General features: G+C 40.7%; 1 long non-coding RNA gene across 3 annotated transcripts; it reads right to left on the reverse strand.

Moving 5' to 3' along the window:
* Positions 1–565: 565 nt before the first annotated feature.
* Positions 566–13965, reverse strand: LOC103747963. Of its 3 annotated transcripts, none has more exons than XR_607873.2 (4): positions 13748–13965; positions 12627–12746; positions 3340–3455; positions 566–3232 (listed from the first exon to the last, which is right to left on the reverse strand). It is a non-coding gene; the product is annotated as an uncharacterized LOC103747963 (long non-coding RNA). The 3 variants fall into 3 exon arrangements; XR_607872.2 differs by having other exon boundaries at positions 12627–12791; XR_607874.2 differs by lacking the exon at positions 13748–13965 and adding an exon at positions 13111–13219 and having other exon boundaries at positions 12627–12791.
* Positions 13966–22944: the final 8979 nt, after the last annotated feature.

A 22944-nucleotide genomic window follows, 5' to 3' on the forward strand; every position in this document is an offset into this window, starting at 1 on the left:
GTCTCTGCTCTCCCAGCCCTTTTCCCCCTCTTCTCTTCAATCTCCTTTCCTTTGTGTCTTTATGTCCTTCTTTGCCAGGTTTTTAGGTTGGTTGGACACACACAAGAGTGAGCAGCCCTACCAAAGGCACTCAGATTTCACAGCTCAGCTTTCCTGTCCTCAGGATGACTTCTGTCTACAGAGAAAGGATGTTCAGCTTCAAAAGATTTGTACCTTGTTCTGGCACCTCCAGTAGTGGAACACATCTTGTACATCAGCTGGCCCTGGTAAAGCAGTCATCCTCGATAAACTTGGGTAAAGTTTTCATAATTTGAACTCAAGTTTTGTAGAAAATAAGAGAGCTGGGCATAGTGGCACATACCTTTAATCCCAACACTCAAGAGGCAGAGGCAGAGGCAGAGGCAGAGGCAGAGGCAGCGGCAGAGGCAGAGGCAGAGGCAGAGGCAGAGGCAGGCAGAGCTCTGTGAGATCAAGGTTAGCCTAGCCTACATAGAGAGCTCCAGGCCAGCTGGAGCTACAGAAAGACCTTGTCTCAAAAAAAATCAAAATAACACCAGTCAACTCCTTATCTATGAACTGTTTATTGGGGAAAATGAATTGCTAAAAAGTATTTTTAAATAATCTTTTTAAATCAATGAATATTTAAATAAAAGCATAATCACAAATGCCACTGGCTTCTAAGACAACTTCTTTTCTATAGTCACTGTGTAGAGATTAGAGAACTCAGTTAATAACATGATGAAATAAACACTTTCATATCTGTCCCTGGTGCTTTCTCCCATATTCTTGCTTTGTTTAGGATTTCTGACATACAACACGACACTTTCACACTTTCTTGATGATCTTTCCTCTTCCTTTCTTTTCTGTTCCACAGTATGTGCATTCCTATCCTTAGCCAATTTCAACATGAGGCTTTTTAGAATGTTGCATCTATTAGCACTGGTATCTTTTCCCTAGTGATTCTGCCTTAAGCCAAGCAAGCCCAGTGTTCATTTCAGGAATCAGAGAGCTGATTCTATTTTTTTAAAATATGATGTTATCTATCAAATTAGAGTCTTGGGCTATCCCCATTTTTAAGTAAATCTGTATTTTTTTAGCAATTAAATAAAAACATTAAACTTTGGCACCAAATCTTACCTTTAAATTAATTTAAAAATTTTTATGGCTAGCTTTTATGGACATCTTACCATTTATACCAAATTGTCTTTAAATCTTTACCTCCTTTATGATTTTTCACTTTATTCTAAAGCATTTTTCCTAAATTTGATGGAGCAATTAAATACCAGCCTGACACTTTGATCAGTGGCATACCTACGTGAGTTTCTACAGTACCACTTCATTAGAGCACCAATATTCCTTGTACAAAATTATCTTGGTGACTCATTACAGGGACCAAATACGGAATCAAAACTAAAAACAAAGCTCTCTTTAATAGAACAAGACCAGCCAGGTTACAAGTTACCATCAGCTAGGGATAATACTATGTCACCATATTTAAAATTATGAAAGCATATGATTACTGAATGTTTGGTATATTAAAGTCATGTCCTTGTTTATCATTATTCTGAACAAAGCATTCAGAAAGAACACTGGTAAGCGAGCCACTGTGAAACTCTCAGCAATATTCTTGCATGTCCAGTGTAGTCCTTAGTTTATAACCTTGTCTGCTAGCTTCACTCTCACAATCTTCCTAACACTCATCTTTGAGTCTTTGGTATTTTCTTAAATACACCTTTGGCACCTAGTTTTCCCAATCTGTTTTATCAATAACAATTTGTTAAAAAAAATGCTCCATAGGACAAAAAAATCCAAATCCTGAAGTAGGACGTTTCACTCAAAGAACACAATGAATCATTTCCAACAATTTCATGAATCTATCCAACTTGTTAAATCATCACCCTTCAAAGTGTAAAACATAGGGACTTATCTGAACTTCACCACAAAGGCATTCTCAGACATTTTGTTAAATAGTGAGTGATTGACTACTATACAAAAATCAGTGCAAAGTTTCATCCAGGCAGTCTTATGGGAACCCTTAGCACAATGAATAAATGACATCATATACAAAGTCTATAATCCTCACCAATTCTTGCATATTGGGTTTTAAAAAATAACCCATTACAAACAGATTTTGCCTCCCTACCCTTTTCCTGAGCTTCACAGCCTATAAAAAAATAAGATAATAAATAAAAATTAAACTCTTAAAGGCCCAGCACAAATTGTAACCAACCCCTAGAGCCTAAAGATAATCCTATATGCAATGCTAATTTATTACATTTCATTCTTAAAGAGAAAAGTCTATTAAGACAAATAAGAAAAATAAACAAAAAAAAGAATAAAATGGATCAGCTTGGAAAAATCCATTTGTTACATTCAGCAGGTAAGCTGCAGTGAACGTTGGCCCTATCTTGAATTGCCACTCACGGTCAAAGGAAAAAACTGTCAATCATTTGGTACAGTGCTTGACAGGCCAAAGAGTTTCAGAAAGAAGGAATTCTCATCGTGTACATCGTGGCTCCTTTTATTACTTTTCACTAAGAGTGACAAAATTTGGACTTTGGGGGCTTAAAAGCTTTAATCTAACAGTTTGATATAGATCCCTTCTTATCTTAAAAAAAAACCTCTTTGCTTCTAATGCACTAATTCACTGCTTTATGATAAGTGGATATATTTTCCATTCAATTTGATGGTACTAAGGACTGCTGGGTAATACCCATGGCTCTCTCCACTCAATTCAGCATGCATCTATCTCATCTTTGAGATCAAGTGCACTGGCAATTAGTGCCTTGTATTAACATCTTCACTATGAACAGTTCAGGCAGTTAGAAACAAAATATTAATGAACTTAACAGTTACTTTAATTCATTTTATAAATAAGCAACTGAGAATTTTGCTCCAAGTGGTCACTAGTGTAGCCCATTCCATAAATGGCATTTCCTGAAGCATAAGGCACGATATGGTAGGAATGCAGCTCTTCATAATAAAGAGACTGGGAACAGCATTCCTGTACCATAAACTTCAGCCGTTTTCTTGCATCAGAATAAGCAGTCTTATAACAGGGAGCTTCTTTAAAGTATTCATAGCTCTCTTTCTCTGTCTCCAGGTGTATCTTCCTCAGCAAATTGTTAATTAACACAGACCTTCTTAAGTAGGTTTCTGGGTCTTCTAGAAACCTGAGCTTCTCCAGAGAAATTTTGAGGATGCAAGTCCTGTCTTCAGGTAATATCAGGTGCTAGAAAGCAAACACAGGTATTTACTCTACACGTAGAGAAGAGAAAACTAGAGCCTTTTGCTATTAAAAACATTCAGGAAAAAATAGGGGAAAAGGTAAATCCTTACTTTTGGAAAATACCCATGGTAATCTTGATGTAAATCTTCTTCTTCTGCATATTTTCTCTTAAAGTAGGCTACTTTCGACGTTGTTAACGAATATGTTAGTACTTTTATTGGATAAGCTAAAACAAAAATAATTGGAGAAAAGTCAGGTGGTGTTATGTCAAAGTATATGTTGTAATATGTATTCCATTTATAAATGGAAATCCAGCAACCCCAGAGATTCCTGCCCTCTCACCAAATAATGTTGTCATTGGCTATTGTCTCATGAATGAAATGCCTGTTGACAGAAAAAGGCTATTTTTGACCCAAATAGTCTGGTTTGGAGATCTATGTTTATTTCCTTATGCAACTCCAGAAATAAAGTTCTAGTAAATTGCTTAATTTCATGACTTTTAGTTCCAAAATACACCAAATTTGAAATGCATATGCAAAATACAGTAGAAAGGGTTAAGCAATTTTCCCTCACGCTTTTGGTTAGTCTTCCCAGTACTCAGAGAGAAGTCGATGCTTCTAGATTGATCATCTTGACATAAAACAGCTGGTGACCCAATTACACCTTAGAAAGTTATGGTAAAATACAGACAAAACCATTTTATATGGTCATGTTACATCCATCATTCTGAAATGTGGCATAACAGAAGTTAATCAGAAAGAAATGAGATAGGCTAGCAGACCTGACTTTGTTATAATGCCTGAAAGTAAAAAACCTTTATTTTCTCCTTTAAAATGCTATTGCTGTTGAGGATTCTGACTTAAGGAAAAACAGTTCAGAATTCTGAAAGGTTTCCAAAATGAATTATTTCAAAAGGAGTTCCCAGGATGTACACTAGGTGGAGCTCCGACCACAGAAAGGAAGCAAGATCAAATCAAATAGAAGCAACTTCCTATTCAAAACAATAAGTTGAATTTAGAAAGAGCCCAGTACAGTAGTCATTCAACCTCAGGGTGCCAGGGGAGAAGGAAAGCTTATATTTAAACATAATTTATACCACTCTAATCCATATCCTGAAATATTTGTGTTAGAACCATTTAATTCGCAAAATGAGTACAATATGGTTAGACAAATTCACACTAAGACATTTGATGTGTTTCCTCTAAAATCTCAAGTTTTTAAAAGTTCAACTATTAAAAATATAGTCTTTAATAACCTGCCTTCTTTAGTTTTTCCTCTATCTTGGAGGCATGCATATATAGCTTTCTGTAGCTGGATAGTTTTCCTGAGCCTCACCTCAAGCATCCCAAACTCTAACTGGTATCTCTGTGGATTCTAAACTCAAGAAAGTCTTCAGTTAGTGAGGGTGTGTTTTGTTAAGGAAGCCACAATTTAAACCACCTGTGCATCTCATCTAAAAGAGATGAATGCATAGTGATGCTTTGCAGCCGAAACTCTATATGCACAATCCCTGAATTTAACAAGAGAAACTCAGCTTGCATAGATTTTTCACTGATATCAAAGAGTTAGAAAAAAAAGGAAAGAAATGATCAAATAAAGAACAATGACTAAACGATTACTGATGCAATTTTCTTAAGTACTTTTTTAACTAACTTTTGAAAGGATTTAATCAAATAACCACATAACAAAATTTGATTTTTTTCCCTTCTGACAATGATTTGTGTGTGTGTGTGTGTGTGTGTGTGTACACTTCTATGTATGGTGTATGCATATGTATGTACCCATGTATGCCACATGTACATTCAGGTGCACATGCACATGTGTGTGCATGCATGCGGAGGTCCAAATGGATTTTCTTCCTCAATTGTCACCGCCTTATTTATTTGAGACAGGGCCTCTCACTGAACCTGGAGCTCATCCGTTAGCTGCACTGCCTATCCATTGAGCCCCAGGGATCCTCTTGTCTTCTTCCCAGCATTGGGACTACAGGTCCACGCCACAGCACTGACTTTTATACCTATGCTAGGGATTCAAACTCAGCCCTCATGCCATTTCCTAGCTCCTACTCTACCTTTTAATTAACTGTGCAACTAATTAATGTAATAGTGGCTCTCAAATGTTGTTAAACATTGAAATTAACCTGTAGGGCTCTTTAAAATGAATTGCTGAGCCCTACCTCCACATTTTGAGTAGGTCTGGAAAGGAGATTTGCACTTTTAGCCAGTTTTCAGGTGAGGGCCATGCTAGCTAGCCTGAGGTCTCACTGTGAAATAATGTGTTGCAGTGCTAGGTAACTGTGCTAGTGGGCAGTAAAGGCCAAGCTGAAAACAGTCAATCAACTTACTGCCTTCAGATCAGAAAGTCAAGCAACCAGCTTAATTGATTTTGTGGTTGTTGCTATTGCTTCCCTTTATCAGCTTAGATGCTTTTTTTAGCCTCATGAACAAAGCCAGAACACATTTTAACTAAATGGTAAAGAATGAGATCACTTTTCAACAGAAATTCCTGGGTTCACATTAAGAAGCATCAGTGACTGTTCCCGGCATCGCAGCCACCGAGCTCATGAATTTTCCTTGGCAAGATCTAATGAATGACGATAGTAAAGGGACGAACAAAGGATGGATTGGAAATGAGATGTGCAACTTCATCATAAGCAAACATTTCATTCATGTATGCATCACCTATTAAATATTGGCTTATTTACCATCTTAAGTAGTACAATAACTGCAGCATTTATGAATAATTTAAAAGTTATGAGATATAAGGCTAGGCAAGTCGTACTTAGAGGACCAAGTGTCAAACATTTTGTTCTGCTTCCCAAGTGATTCTCCAGGGAGGATATTCTGACCTCATATTTATCAATCATCTATTTATCATCTATCTATCTATCTATCTTCTGTTTATCATCTGCCTATTTTCCAAGATTCATAAAGTTTCTGGCTGTCTATATTCCAGCAGTTAGTCCGATTCAGAATACATCATATTCTGAAAACACAGAGCAAATTCTCAGAGGTCTAGATTGGAGATCGGGTTCCTCCTGGGCAAGGTTCTTAGTCAGTTTATTGCTCTTAAGGAGACACTGCCATGAGCTGCTGAGCGCCAAGTGGCTTTCACAGCTGCTATCAGTTTGGCAATTACCTCCATGCTGGCCACTTAGCTCTTTGCAATATTTTCCACATCAAATTCAGAAAGATGGTTTTAGCCCCTTTTAGGCTAAAATACGTAGCAAACTTAAGTTCCTACATCTGTTTACTTGCTGGATTAGAACTCAAAATATTCCAAGCTGGCAGCTATTTATTGATCATGAGATTCCAACTCCTTGGTGAGCAGGTGAGGAGACTGTGGCTCAGAAGAGAGTCTGGTTGGCAATCTGTTACATGGCTACAATTGGGGTTTAGAAGTGGCTAGAAGTATACTTGATCTCCAGCTCTATCATGCCTTAGTTGTATGACCTTAAACAAATTACCTAAGCTCTTTACAAACCTCATTTGTTAAGTGGGAACAGAAAAATACAGGCTCCTGTGATGATCACTGAAATAATTCATGGAAAGTGGCACCTTGCCTAGTAAGCCCTCCATCAATTCACAGCCCTAATGAGGGCCAATAGACAGAGACCAGTCACACAGTAGCCAAGCCCATCCTGACCCACTAGCTCTGACCTAAGGACCCATCCACCATCCAGCACAATCTGCCCCTAGAGATGCTAGAATATTATGAGATAGTTGGAAGCATACAGGAAAGTATTTCAGATAGTAAGTTCAAAAACAATACACAAATCCCCTAACAACTCTGAGAAGGAAATGTTTCTGGTTTTTCACCACTGGCCATAGATTTGGGGGTAAAGGAATTGTGAATTGTTTTTGAAACATCCAACTAATATCTGGATAATTAAGATTAATCTTAATATCCAAAAAAAGTTCACTTGCTATGATTGAGTTGGCAGGTCTAAATGTGCTCATCGTGTTCCTGAAAGCAAAAAGATTAGGATTCACCTAAAATCTGATGAAATAAACAAGAAAGAGTAAAATGACAGTATGACTTTAGAGTCAGTATTCTGAGGTCTGAGCACAGTATCTAAATTATAACACTGAACTGATCTGAGCCAAAATTTATCTCTGAAGGTGAAATGTCTGATGTTGGTTTGAATATTAAAATTGTTTTTAATGTTGTAACCTCAGGTCATATAAAATATCTGTGCTAGGCTCTGTGTGTGTCACAGTGTAAAACCACAGCAGGCAACACACCAAAAGCCACAGATAGAGCTCTGGCAGGGAGATTCATGTATATGTCTTTAAATAAAAGCTTAAAATGTAATTACAAACGATTGTTTCCTTATTGTTCTGCCTTTGCCTCCAGACAACTGAAATCCTGTTAGCATACAAGTGATTTCATTTGGTACTCGGCCCAGGGACAGTACATTAAGGAAACATCAACAGCAAATTAATTTATAAACACTTTGAAAGGACAGACAACAGGAAAAGAACAACCCTGTCTTAGTAATACTGTTTTTGTTAAAGAAAAAGCCCGAGAGGATTGAAGAGGTGATGTGTTTAACATCTTAGTTTTAATCGTTTTCATTTTCTTCCTCAACATTTTAAGCAACACACTAGAAAAACGAAGGTGAAGGTACCTGGTTAGGGGTGTGCATCCTAACCACAGACAGAAGACATGGAGACTGACCTGAGAAGAACAGTAAGATGAGGTCTATCTCAGACCAACAGTTGATTTCTATCACACACGCTCTTATCAGTTTCCCCAGTGTGGGCTTAGCCTGGTACTGACCTTTGAAAGTGTAAATACCCTGCCTGTCTAAATTATACTTTACTTGCAGAAAAACTATCAGACATGATCGTTTTTATCCTAAGGACTACGACTACTTTTGTTTAGAATTATCTAGCCTAGGGCTGGTGACTCAGTGGTAGGACGCTCACCTCAAATGGACAGGCTTCGGTTTGATTCCCACTGGGGCCAGAAAAACACAAAACAAAAATATGAGAAAAGAATTATCTCACCTGTCCCCATTAGCCTTATTCTGTAGTCTTACTGCATAGGTTAAAGCACTTTAATATGAAATAGAGGCTCTAAAATTTGTTTAGTGTCTTCAGGCAAGATACGCAACCTGAACGAGCCCGAGTTTTCTCATCTACTAAATTGGAAGACAATTTCAAGCTCACCGACTTGTATGTCAATTAACTGAGCTGTTTAAAAAGCACTGAATTCAGTGCCTATCACAGAAACTATATTTTCAGCTCAGTCATCATTATTGTGGTGACCCCTTTTTCAAAAGCGCAAATATGTATCCTCCTCAGAAGCATCGTTGTATGTAGGATATTTGTGTTCTTGTCCCTGTGAACCAGGCATTACATAAAATAGTCATGAGTGTATTCATAAAGGCCAAAGGGAACAAAGTCCAAGGCTGTCCTGTTTGATCGTCTGTGGACCTACAGCTTTGTAGACATTTGACAGAACTCCATCAGCTGCCTGCCTTTCTCATAAACCCCTGCCTGACACCTTTTCTGCATATGTTCTATGGTACCAAACTTCACTGTCAATTTATAACTCTGAATCAATGGAATGGGCTGTTTCTTCTCCTGTAGCATCTACTCCAAGCTCAATATTGACTTTATTGGCAGTTTTGAGCTGCCAAAAAGTTGAAGATTCTGGAATGCTGGCTTTCTTAGGAACTTCCAGAAATACTGATGGCCAGTGGTACAGCATTGTCTAGCTTGAGATTCCTTGTCCCTTGGCATAGTCCCAAGCACAGATGTGGACTATTAAATACGGCATCAGTAGTTCCACAAGCCCATCTTGTTCCACTGGTAATGATCACTGAACCAGAAAGAATACCATTAAATGATAGGTGACCAGACAGGTAACAAGGAATTATGCTGCACCACAGCCCATTTCTACAATAATCTAGTCCTGCCAACAATAAAGGCCAAGGCCATGAGATTTCTGGGTACACCTTGTGATTTAGCACTCTCTGAGGGAATAACTCTGTTCTCTTCACCCTTCACCTAAGAAATTAGGACTACCACAGGAAGAAAATAGGCCAAGTAACTGCATTACTGGAATGACTTGCAAGAAATACCACACCAATAACATCCAGAGTGATGCTTTAATGTCCTTGGGTACCCAGGACCAGTGCTCAGAAAGGAGACTTTTAATCTCTGAGTCTTGACCCTCGTCATCCATACCAATTTTTGTTTGTACATCAAAATTGCCAACCCCTTTTGGGAATATCACCTACTCAGGCCAGATTTGCTTGTGTTGTCCAAGAAGTATAGAGAACTCAAGATGGAATTAACATTCACTTTCCCCACTAGGAATGTATGATGGCTTGCTCCGGTGATGGGATGCTCTGCCCTCATCCTATGGTGTCTGGTTTGAGGTCCCGCCTAGAGATGCTCCAGCAGTACAATGATCCTCACAGGCCGGGTGCCTTACTTCTAGAGGTTTGGGAATGCCTATAACGGCACCATGCTCAGCTCAGACCATCTCTGAAGCCACTGGCTGTCTTGTCTTGGCATTATATATGGAAAGACAGGTGGTGATGAATTAAGTAGCATCTAGAGAGAACATTGAGTCTTTGGGCTCCTGACTCCTGATGCTCTTGCAATATCACCAGCTTTTCTTGATGTTCTGACCTATGATCCTTTTGGATAAGCACCTGAAATCTCACACATACTTCTACATCCCTACAGAGTTCCCAGCCTCAAACATGTCCCTCCTCCCCATCTACTGACCACTGGCATTTGGAAGGATCTTGAATCGCTACTGTTAAGAAGACTTTCTCTTGCTTCTATAGTTTAGAATACAAATGCAAGTCCTTGATTTTCTAAATACCAGGCTATCTTTTACAGTTTTGGACATAACACTAGTAAATCTTTACTGTTTTTCACTAATGTCCCCCCTTTACACCCACTGAGAATTAGTACCATAAACTGGTTGGCTCTGCATTGGTGTCTTTGTATAACTTTGACTAGGAAAAAGTGAAAAATAATTGTGTTAGACTAACAGAGAGCAACCGTGGATTAGCACCATTTAAATGATAGCTTATGGAGCTGAAGAGATGGCCCCACAATGAAAAGCACTGGCTGCTCTTGCAGAGGACCTGAGTTCAGTTCCCAGCACCCATAAGCCAGCTAACAGTCATCCATAACTCCAGTTCCAGAGGATCTGACACCCTCTTCTGGTCTCCACAGGCATTACACACATGCAGTGCACTTACATGCAGGCCAACCATTCATACACACACAATAAAATACATTTTAAAAATTTAAATAAAATACATTTAAAAATTTTAAATAGATAATTTAAAAAGCTAAAATGTGAAAAATGAATTGACAAGCCTGCCCCCACCCCAGATGCACACACACACACACACACACACACACACACACACATACACCAGGAAGAAAGATTTCCTTCCTTTGTCGCCATGCTAAGGGTTGGGGCAGTTCACTCCTGCTCGTTTCTGCGAAAGTGGTTTAGTTTTTTGTTTGTTTGTTTCCATAGTACATGCTACTCTGGCAGACAGATAGTGTGAGCCATGTGTTCTTTGGCTATCCTGTATGTTTAGGACTTCAGTGCTTTCCCTGATGAAAGTGATGAGTCATCAGCCTAGAACCCAGTTATGGAGTCCAGGGCCTCATCCTCTTGATGATTTCAAACATCCCAATGTGTCTCAAGGTATCTTGTAAGCCCTATTGAAGTCCCACGACATAAAATTGAATGCGAATGTTCATATATACCTAAGAACTTCCAAATAGAAAGAGCCAGCAGAAAGAGAAGGCTAAAATTAGGAGTCGGTTTCAGTTCTAACCTGTTTGAGCTTGGCTTGACCTAAGCGTCTTACCTCAAGCACACACCCCTGTTATGACCCAAAATGTGCAAATACAGAGATGGCAGCAACACTGATGAGGGTAACTAAATCCTTGAATACAATTTGTTTTTCATTGATGGATCACTCTATTTGTAGATCCACCAATGTCTCTAGGATTGAATATCTGTTATGACGATTACATGAATTTATTTTTATTTATTTGAGACTAAAATCCTATGATAAAATCCTATTTTATATATGTGACTTTTTTAAAGATATGTTCACCAAAATGGTCACAGTGTACACCTTTATGGTGAAAACCAAAATTAAAGTTTAAGAAGCTCTTTCATTTGGCCTTTTTGATTTCAACAGTGGTCCCAATGAAAGGGCAGGGTCATTCATAAATATTAAAGGACACAGAGATTTATACTTGCATGCCTAATATATGAGACTAAATATAGTCATATGAGACAGATATATATCTCATATAACTATATATGATATATATGAAATATATATCATATAATATATAGATATGAGATATCATATATCATATATAGATATCTACATATGAGATATCATATATAGATATATATAGATATCTATATATATCTCATATGACTATATATATATATATATTTATAAAACTAATGCACAAGACTAAGGCACACATGGAAAACGATCACGGTGGCTGCTTTGCTTACACGCTCCTGAGATCAATGACATGCACAGGACACCAGAAGATGCCAATGAGTCTCATCTGCCTCCTTGAATTTGTTTCTCACAATAAAACATGGCAATTATCATGGAAGAAGGAATAAAGGTGGGTGGTAATAAAAGCCAATGAGCTCCACAGTTCTTAATGTTTCAAATGGTTATCTCTAATGCTTAATGTTATTAAACTACAGATATTTCAGTAAGTGACTATAAAAATCAGCAATTTCAAAGTCTCATGATATTCATAAAATCCATGTAAGATCAGAAAAAAACTTTCAATACGTTTCTAAGTAGATTCTTTCTGATTGAAAATCTCTACAGAGGCGGGTAAAGAGGCTGAAATGCAGTCCAGCACATTCTTCTGAGCTTGACATTTGCTGAGCTGGTCTCTTCTGGGAACTGCACACGGATAACTCAGTACCTGTGGAGGTTCCACAGTACTGGAGAGCTAGACACTCTTTAACAAATCATGTTCAGTCTTAAAACTGAGAATAAAGAGCTTCATACTCAACTTCTATCATCATAGCCTTAATGTAAATTAGATTTTAAAAACTCACAACCTCCTTTTGCAACTTGATTTCTTTCCCCCAGACCCACACTACTGTGTTGGACGCCTCCATTTGCTCCAGGAGCCCAACTCCTTCACTTGGCCCACCCAATTCACATGGGTCTAAGCCAGGAAAGTCTGCCAGCCCACAAATGTCCTTTTTACAGAAAACCTCTATTGACTTCTCCCCAGCAACCATCTATATAAACAGCCTCTCCTATTGATCTTGTAAGATACAGCAATGTTACATTAACATTTATTTCTCTGGATACATATTTAAACAGTAATTTTCTTAAGCTGGTGATTACCTGGTAATGCTGACTCAGTCGGAATAGCGTCTCTTTAGGACAGCTCAGATCTGTTGAGAGCTCCCCTTGGCACGTGGAGCGTTTCTCATAGCCTGGGACTCATGAATGGGCACCTGAGATCTTGAAACAAGGAGACAGACACAAATCACCTCTGCAAAGTCGGGGCTGCAGAGAAGTGAAGTGGTTATCAGGGCAGGAGAAGGCATACAGGGAGGGACGCTGAGATGTTTGAAGATAAGACAGAGATAAACCTTCAAACACAACAGTCATATGAACATTTTCCAGACTTAAGTTTCAGCAGGAGCAACTCCCCTGAGAGGTTTTGAAAGAGTCAAATAACTCATCTTACCAGTTATTTACTTGGGTGATTATTTTCAAAAGATTATCAATAGACTGCTTTTTAATAATCACAGTCGGCTTTTGTATAATTTCAGGATGGATTCCCTCTAAAGTAGCAAAAATGAGTTAGCTTAAAATACAGTACCTTGGTCTTTCTCTGGAATCCTGACTCTTTCTGGCCAAACGCCGCTACATATTTCAAGATAGTTTCTCAGCAAAGGGCTTAACCGCACCTAGTCTACATGGCTGTGTGCTAAGGGATCTCATCATCTTCTATATTTAGAGAGACGGGCTTTCCAAGGGAAGACAGGCATCCAATAAGGACGATCCCATCTAGCTAGGTGAGTTACTATGGTTACTGCTCAGGAGGCTGAGGGCCTGTGAATGGTTGCTCCTGGCCAAATGGACCTAAAAAAGAAACCTGCTCTCCAGACGTGTTGACTGAATTTAGTGGAGCCTACACCGTGTCATCTTAGCAGTAACCACCGGCTGCCTTAGGGCGCTCGCTGACTCCAACTCTCTAGCCTCAGGCAGAGAGGCAAAGCAAAAACAAGCAGAGTCTAAAACTTCTGAGCACCAACCCAACAGTGATGAGCAGGGGAGAGTCTCAAGCCCCAATCCCAGAATTTAAAATTCAAATAAATCAGGTTCTTGGGGACCAGCAGCTGGCTGGTTTTCAATGGCTGGGGGCAGGGTGAGATCCCAAGCCAAATGCCTAGCCTCTTCTTGCGTTTTTTCTGAGCCTCGAGGACAGGTGCCTGGCTGGAGGGGTCCTGGCATACCTTGCGAGCGGGGTCCACTCCCCGGGAGACGGCGTGTGTAACTGTTTCGCAGCTCCTGCCTTCCCAGCGGTGTCCCTCTTCCGACACGCGCGGACAGCGGTGGCACCGGTGGCGGCGGCAACGGCAGCTGGCGGGCGGCAGGCTCCTGCAGGTCCCTTCCTCCGTCTCAGAAGCGCCTCTCGCTCGGGCTTAGAACGCGAAGCGAGTGCGCGGCTTTTCTAGGCGCGCATTGGACCAAAGGGAGCAGATGTTATCCGGTTGCTAGGAGCGTTGCTAGGAGGCGATGACGCCCCTCCACCGCCCGGAGCAACTTTCCTGCAGGTTGTGAGCGCCAGAGGGGGCTGCTGCGAGCCTGGCTGGGAGCTAAGCCACGAGAGGAGGCGAGGCGGAGCCCCTAGCTAGGGTCTGAACTGGTCCAGGAGAGACGGCTGGGGAGCCAGAGACGGGGGAGCGCGGGTCTCCGCGTTGAGAAAAGCCTCGTGTCCCAGGGAATGGTCACTCACTAGAGGCCAGATGGGTGTTCCTACAGTGCTTGAGTTTGAGGAAGGCTCTGGAGCTGCACTTTTCCGGGCTCCAAGATTTGACCCCATCCATTTTAGGCACTTGATAACTTCGCTACTCACTCTGGGAAGGAGAGAGATGGAGAATGTGTGACCAGGACCTAGGCGCAGGGTGGACTGTGTGCGATCATTTGCCTCTGGGCCGATTCTGCCGCCGTATCCCTGTTCCTACATGCAGGTTTGAGCAGTTAACAGATTTGGAAGAGGGAAATATTAATTCATGAAGATCAGCCCCAAGTGTAACTTGCCTTGGCACCAGGTATAAATTGGTGTCAAAGATTTAGGGGGGCGGGGGGGGATGTTCCCATGGACTAAAATACTTTCTCAGCACAACTAGAAAGACTTCACTTTGATCCAAGGGCAAAATACCCCCCAAACTAACATGAAAATTTCCTTAAAATAAAATTAAAAAATGCACAAAAAAGAGGATGAAGTTCAAAGATGAAGGGGAGGATCAAGGAGGAGTGAAGGGGAGAGCAGGAATCGTACTTGACCAAAACGTACTGTAACATGCAGGAAAATATAAATTTTAAAATGTATTTTTAAGTGCACCCCAAAAAGGCACTTTTCACAAAAACAATTGGGGAAATTATGCATGTTTCAGTCAGTGGCACTTTAAGTTTGCCCAAAAGTTTGCATCCTCCATTTCTCGCTGGAGCATTTTTAATCTCGTAAGTGTGTGTGTGTGTGTGTGTGTGTGTGTGTGTGTGTTTTATGTTTTGGTAACACCTGAGAAGTCGATGAGCAAATTCAAGAAAGGAAGACAAAATGCCTAGTAGAGAAATTTTGCCCCAAGTGCGCCCTTGACTGTGAATTTCTTGTAAGAAGGTATACCACTTCCCAGGCTCCCTACAGGGCCAGGTTAGAGTCTCGGTGGAAGGGAGCCCCATTGGGAATCTACTACAAAGCAAAGTTCTGTTTGCAGCCAGAGTAGGGCTGCTGCCCATTGCTGGGCTGGTTCCTGTGGTGGCAGGCATTCTCAAGACCCGAGGGGCTGCAGCATGGCCCAGAGCTCCCAGAGGCATCTAGTACCTACTTAATGCCTTTGGCAAAACTTTGATCTGGGCTTGTGTTTGCTCTGAGGTTTGAAAAGTGGATAAGCTAAGATGAAACTGTGTGAAGAAGTAATAAGTAGCCAAGGTGGCTATCGGGACTGAAGGGAGGCTCTGAGAGGGTGGCTGGGATCCTCAGGCTGGCCCAGGCAGCATGACACACTGCTACTTTGAAATTTGCAGCTAAACTAAAAGAGCTGCCATTTCCTTATCTTTGCGTCTCCTCTGGCTCCCCTCCTGGGACTCTCCTTCACCCTTCAGTTGCAGGTCACCCTGGATTCTCCTCTTTCTTGAATGGAGAAGGATATTAGGTGCTTGGCGTTTCTTCATTGATATGCCTCCCTCTTACCTGGCTTCCTCCCCTACAGCAACAGTTTAGCAGCTTTCCTAATTTCCAAGTCACAGTCCCATCCCATTCCACAGGACTCAATCTGCTGCATGCCACATACCACATTCTACTGTAGTTCTCTCTGGGTGACAGCAAGTGCCCAGCATCTAACTCACATGCCAGATGCACCCAAGGGAGCATGGCCATAGTGGAAGTGTCTTTCCTGGCTCCAGGTCATTGTCAAGCTGGGTCGTTACCTGTAAGTGCCCCACATAGACCAGCCAGGAGCTACTACTGTCTCTTTCAGCTAGGGGGTTAGGAAGACTATTAAACAGAAAATCAGTTTTTGCCTTTAATGAAGCATTGTATTGATACAACATCATTTACTTTTCAGTGTTTTTTTTTCCCCCCCAAAGACCACTATCTCATTCTAGCTGTAGGAAGTACTCAACCTAAAGTCATCTCACTCTTTCCCTAATACTTTTCTCCCCGAGGCCTCCAAATTGTGTGTCAGTCCTCTGAGTCTTATCATTATCATCCCTAAAAATGCAGACCCTCAGGCTGGGATGATAGCTCAGCTGGTAAAATGCTTTCCATGCAAGCATGAGGACCTGAGCTCAATCCCCAGAACCCACTTTAAAAAGCTGACCATGGTGACACATACTTATAATCCAAGTGTTGCCCAGGCAGAGACAGGTGGATCACTGGGGTTCACAGGCCAGACAGCCCAGCCTGCTTAGTGAGTCCAGGTCAGTGAACATTCTTGTCTTAAAACAAGGTGGAGAGCTGGAGAGATGGCTCAGCAGTTATCACTGGTTGTTCTTGCAGAGGACCCAGGTTCAGTTCCTAGCACCCATATCCGCTTCTAGTTCCAGGGGATCCAATATTCTCTTCTGGCCTCTGTGAGCATTGTACACACAGGTACACTTACATACATGCAGCAAAACACTCATACACATAAGAAAAATAAATTTGAAAAAAATTAAAACAAAGTGGGTAGCACCTGAGGAATGACATACGACTTTGGCCTCTGGCCTCTGCACACATGCCAGAATACACACACACATACACACATCCACACACACACACACACACACACACACACACACACACACACACTGTGGTGGTTTGAATGAGAATGTCCTCCATAGGCTCCAAGTGTTTACACATTAGGTCCCCAGTTGGAGCTACAGGTTTGGGAGATTTCAGGAGGTGTGGCCCACTGGGGGCAGGCTTTGAGAGTTGTCAAGTCTTGCCAAATTTCCAGTCACTCTCTGCTTCCTGTGCCTGCTTCAAGATGTGAGTGCTCTGCTTTCTGCTCCAGCCACTTCTGCTGCCATGCCTCCCTGCTATTATTGACTGCAATCCCTCTGAACCATAACCCAAATAAATTCTTCCTTCTGTAGGTTGCCATGGTCATGGTGTCTCATCACAGCAACAGACAAATAATACACACACACACACACACACACACACACACACACATCCTTCCATGTTATAATGATGTATCTTAACAATCATAATGAATCCCACTGTTTTTTATGCCAACCAAAAATTTTAAAAAGGAAAAAAGTAGCCCTATAAATCAGGCCTAGTGTTTTAGAAACCTATAATCCCAGCTACTGAGGATGAGGCAGGAAGACCTCAAGATCGGGGCCTGCATGGAATACAAAATGAGATCAAAGCCAGTCTGGGCAACTTAGGAAGACCATATGTCAAAAACAAAAAGTCAAAAAGGAATGGGTTGTAGCTGAGTAGCAGACTACCTGCCTAGTGTGTGTGAGGCTGCAGATTTAATCCCCAGGACTAAAAACAGACAAAGTCCCACCCATAATCACATGCTCTATTGCCATGGTGCCAAAAAAAAAAGAATCCACCAGGGGAGCAGCTCCCTGACTTGACAGATGTGAACAGAAAATCTAGTTTATCTGAAGAGACCAGGAAACCTTTTCTGTTGTTATATAACTTACCAAGTAATTGCCACACCCCCTTTCATCTGGAAGTATTTTTTTAAAATAGACATTATAGGACATGAAGGGTCCAAATAATCTCAAGGTCACAGAGTGACCTCCTGGAAAACTGGAAACACATCAAAGGTATGATTTTAATCTCTGCAGGGCTATTGATAACTGTAATTTTATTGTTCTTTTGCGACAGGATCTCATTATATATCCCAGACCAGCCTTGAACTCTAGATCTTCTTGCCTCAGCTTTTTGGATGCTGAGATAACAGGCACATGCCACATCCAGCCCATAGCAGATAGAGCTCTGTAAATTCTTCACTTCTATTGGCTTCTCTTTGAGCCTTATTTCCAAGTCTTCCTGGGGAAATGCCTCCATGAAACTGTAAGGGTAGCATGATGTTTAAGATGATTTTCTTCATCAATAAAATCTTATTTGAGATGGTTAATTTTTTTAACTACCACATGGGTCAGAAAATACAGTGGACAAAAGCTCACTGCCACAGAAGAATGAGCCATTTCAGCACTTAAGGATGAGTGAGTCTCAGCTGAGGCAGTGTTGGGAGGTACCAGGCCGTACGTCAAGTTTTAGTTCTCTTTGCATTCTTCTATTGTTTGTAGTTTTAAATTGCTTGGTGTTTAATACACCATCTATGGATTTATTGCTGCCCACATATATGTACAAATGTTCAGCTTACCAGTGCAAAGCTCTTTGCCCTTGAGTTTGGAAATACAAACTCCAGTTGTCTTCATTTGCAGCAGTACCCCCACAGCTTTGAAATGCTCTAAATCAAACATGACTTTTGGTGGGCAAGCAGACCCCTTAAGCCAGCCTATAATGCTCATGGATGAGAGAGAGCTGAAGCAACAAAAAAGATCGCCAACACCACGCCTTCTAGAAGCAGCTACCACTGCCACAGCACTGGAAATAAGCTCATTCCAAAGGAAGAAATAAAAGGAAAGGATGTCAAGGTGTGAGATACCCCCTTGAGGATGCTTACTATTTTCCGTTCATTTTCCCTAAACTATTCCCAGCCTTTGGAAATAAAATTTTATCACACACACTCATGATAAAATTTTATTGTGTGTGTGTGTGTATTCACACACATGCATGCAAGCATGTATGCTACAGCACATGTGTGGAGGTCAGAGGACAACTTGCTGGAGTTCTCTCTCTCCTTCCACCATGTGAGCTACAGCAATGAAACTCTCAGGTCCTCAGGCTTCGCAACAAGCACTTTTACCTGCAGAGCCATCTCATCTCATTAGCCAAATGCCCTGCCTTCTTGAAGATACATAAAGCCATGTGACTGCTCCTGGTCAATGGAGTCTGAGCAGAAGAGGTCACCACCTTTCTACCTGGCCCCCAGAGCAAATCCTTTCATTCTCAGACCTTTCTCCCTCCCCTAGTCACATGGTAGTGTAGTCCGTCACAGCACATGAGGGCTTTGAGAAAGCCCTTGTGACATGGCAAGTCACAAGAGGAGAAGAAAGGTGGGAGGGACAAGAAAGGGCTCAGACCTGTGGAGCGAGAAAATTTCTCATGCAAATGTTATGATATTTGCATAGTACCTCACCTGATATTCTTATTTTAAATTCAATTCCTTAAGCAACCATTTGATATATGTTGACTTATGTAAATGTTCACCATAAAAAAAGTCCCCAACACTCTGAAAGTAAGTAAATCATATGGTTCATACACGTATTGTTTCTAGTTCTAACATGTCTGCAGATGGAATGGTTTTGAAGTTCATGGTTTTTGTATATTCTAGAATAATATCACTGAAGCTAAAAAATTTGCATGTTGATGCTGCAAAACTGTATCTTTTTAATATAAAAATGTTTACACATGTTCATATAAGCCATCTGCTAAAACTTTATTGACAAGACAAGTAGCAACACTTTACAAATTAGACTGAATCTATTTTGAACTGCCATTAATTCGGTTGTAACAGACATTTTGAACAAACCAGGGCGAATGCTTTTTCTATGTTTCATTTTTAAACAACAAAAAAATACAATTAGAATTTATCCTCATGCATTTGAATATCTAATATAGAAATCATTTTTAGGCTGCGTAAAATATGCTTTTCCACATCCCTGCAAGCAAGCATCTGCTTTAAGTGTGATTTGTATGAGACAAACAGCAATTCTCCTAATTATGAACTTATTCTTCATTGCAGGTAAACAATTTTGTATTTTCCAACATATTTTAAAGATGTTTTCAACAAAAGAGTCTTGGCATTCAATATCTCACCCACTGCCTGGTTAACACAGAAGACATAACAGCCGAGCAGCAATGTATCAAAACCATCGGTATGAAATCTGGACTAATACAAAAGATAGAAAAACTATGCGAGTTTTTAAGTTTCACAATTTAAAAATGTTCAGACCTTTTCCTCTATGCTGATTGTTCACTGATAGAAGTAAATCTAGAAATGAGGAGGGTCATTACTTTTTATGGCTACCTGTTCTTGCATCAAGCAGAAAAACATCCATTATCCAAGCTTCTTTAATGGGGTACCCCCAAGGTCAGTGATGACGTACTCGGAGAAACACAGGAGACCTACACAGAATGCTCCTAGGATTCTCCAGCTCTGTCTCTGTCCCTGTCTGTCTGTCTGTCTGTCTGTCTGTCTCTGTATCTCTATCTCTTCCTCTCTCTCAGACACACACACATATACACACACACACACACACACACACACACACACACACACCCCTCTATGCATAGAGATTATCCTATAGGTGAATTTAAGAGTGTGAAATATGGTGGAGGCCAGATCTGAAAATGTCTACAATGTCCTGGGAGAGCCTCAGGTTCAGGAAGATTCCTACCTGCCAATAGCCTGGCCTTGAACAATCAACCACATATGCCAAGAATTTCTGCCAGGGATTTGGAAAGCTGGGTGAAGACATGGTTTTATGCTAAAAATTTTATACTATAGTCTCCCTGAAAGAGAGATGTATAAAACAATTGCTAACCACCAAAGATGAAGGGCAGTGCAGCACACAGAGAAGATACCCAGCAGTAAAGATGAACTAGAAAAGGAACAAATGCATCCCCTCCCAGCATCTGCAGCATCCAGCCAGGAGCAGAGCAGTCATGGGAAGCCCTCTCTGCTGAGAACAGGGTGCTCCACGTAGGGTAAAACCTCCTGACAGTCTCCCAAAATAGTTACATGTGCTCAAAATGAATGAATCATTCACATTTACATTTTTATGCAAGTTCTTCAAGGACACCCATCAAAAGTTGAGATATGAAGGAAAACCAATAAAATATTTTAAAACAACAGAGCTGCACACAGTATGCATATGGTGAAACATAAATGTGTAAATGTGAACAACTGTTCAGATGCCATATGAAGATGAAAAAAACTTGAGAATCAGATTTATCCTGCACTGTGAACACAAAATATTTCTCTGAAATCTTGGATGTTCCTTAAAAATGAATTTTTAATCTTTAGCATTTCTGGGCAATAATAAAAGAGAGTATTTGCAAAGAAAGTGATTATGTTACTATGGTCATGGAGGTTAGAAGTGACAGCCTGGTTCTTCATGACACTGTGTGTTTAAGAACCCTTTTTAGTGGTGGTAGTGGGGCTGGATTTCATTTCACAAACTGTATTCAAATTCCTTTGGAGGAGGGGAACAAAAAGCTAATTTAGTACTTTCTCTACTCAAATTATTATAAAAGAAAATCTGCATTCAACTCAAAGATGGAAAACCCCTGAAAGCGATGGATTTGTCATTTGTTGTGTCATAAGTGTTTAAAGAAACAAACCTGGGCCAGCGAGATGGCTCAGGAGGTAAAGATGATTTTCACACAAGCCTACTGATCTGAGCATGATCTACCCACATAAAAGTGGAAAGAAAGACCTGACTCCACAAAGTTTTCCTCTAACCTCCACAGGCCTGCTATGGAATGTGTACCCCCACACACATCATGCCCACACATATGCATATACTCACACATACATATAAACATGCACACACATATGCACACAAATATGTTAAAAATAATTTTAAATCAGAACCTAATAACTTAGTTTCTCAGAAGCAGAATCACTAAAGAAAATTCTATCTATAATTTGTAGTCAAATTACTGGCAGATATCTAAAAGTGTCAATTACTTTGATATAGCAACATAAAAAGTGGATCAGGTCTTAGTATAAAAATAAGATAGCGTACAGTATCCAAAAACCATGTAGGTCTCAAAATTTCTGAAAATTATTTTTCTATCTAGGACCTCATCCTCTGTGTGGCCCCAAGCCACCATAGAGGCTCATAGTGCTTATTATATTAATGAAAAAAAGAGAAAATACCTCATTCCTACAAGCTAGTAAAAGTAAGTAAAATGGTATAATGAGTCCTCTGACAGATGCTGAGTGAAGGCTTGAAGAACTTGCATGTTAACAATCCTCTTAGAGATCATTAGAGAAGGACATGGTACCAGAAGGCAGGCCTTATTCATCTTCAGCCGCTCCTCCACACACAGTCACACCATCTCTGCTATAACGCCCAGTTCCACAAATGGTTGCAGGCACAAAGCAAAGAAAGGGAAGGCCATACACGCAAACATGACCAAAACTGCCCTTCTAAGTGGCTTGCCAGGCAGGCCTCCCCCTCATTGACTCCATGTGATTATCAGTCACCTTCCAAAGTCCATCTGCTTGCTCCTGTCAGCCTCCGTATTGTCCTGGGTCGCCCTTCCCCTGAGAACGTAGTGCTGCCAGATGCTTACAAACCCCCTTCAATGAATTTGTATGATTGACAGTGATGTTGCATGACCACAGAACTTCCCTTCTCAACACAGAAGTGATAAGGGGATGCTGACTCAGTGGCCAGCTTCCTATCTATAGCCAGGATCAACATTGGTAGCACTTTTTAATCAACATAGACTTAAATCATTGCCCAAGGAAACACTACAGAGCCACTAAATTTGGGGTCTGGCCCACACAGCCCAGAACTCTCACTGCCGAGATTCCAAAGGAGAGGAAGAAGGGCTTCCACTGACTAATGTAAAATACAAAATTATGCCATTTTTGCCATCTCTCTAAACAGAAAGCAAGTCTTCTGTCACCTCGGTGAAACAGACTCCAGAGTGGAGGCTGCTACATTTTATTGGATGGATCATAGGAAGTAATCAATTTTTTTCCTGTGAACATCTACATTCAAATATGTCATAGAAAATGGAATTAGGACTAAAAGTAAATAGGTCACAAACTGCTACATCCAGACAGCGAAATATTATTCAAGCTTAAAAGAAATGAGCTATCAAGGCATAAAAAGACAC

Source organism: Nannospalax galili, unplaced genomic scaffold, assembly GCF_000622305.1.
Source record: "Nannospalax galili isolate Female #2095 unplaced genomic scaffold, S.galili_v1.0 scaffold144, whole genome shotgun sequence".
Taxonomy (NCBI): Eukaryota; Metazoa; Chordata; class Mammalia; order Rodentia; family Spalacidae; genus Nannospalax; species Nannospalax galili.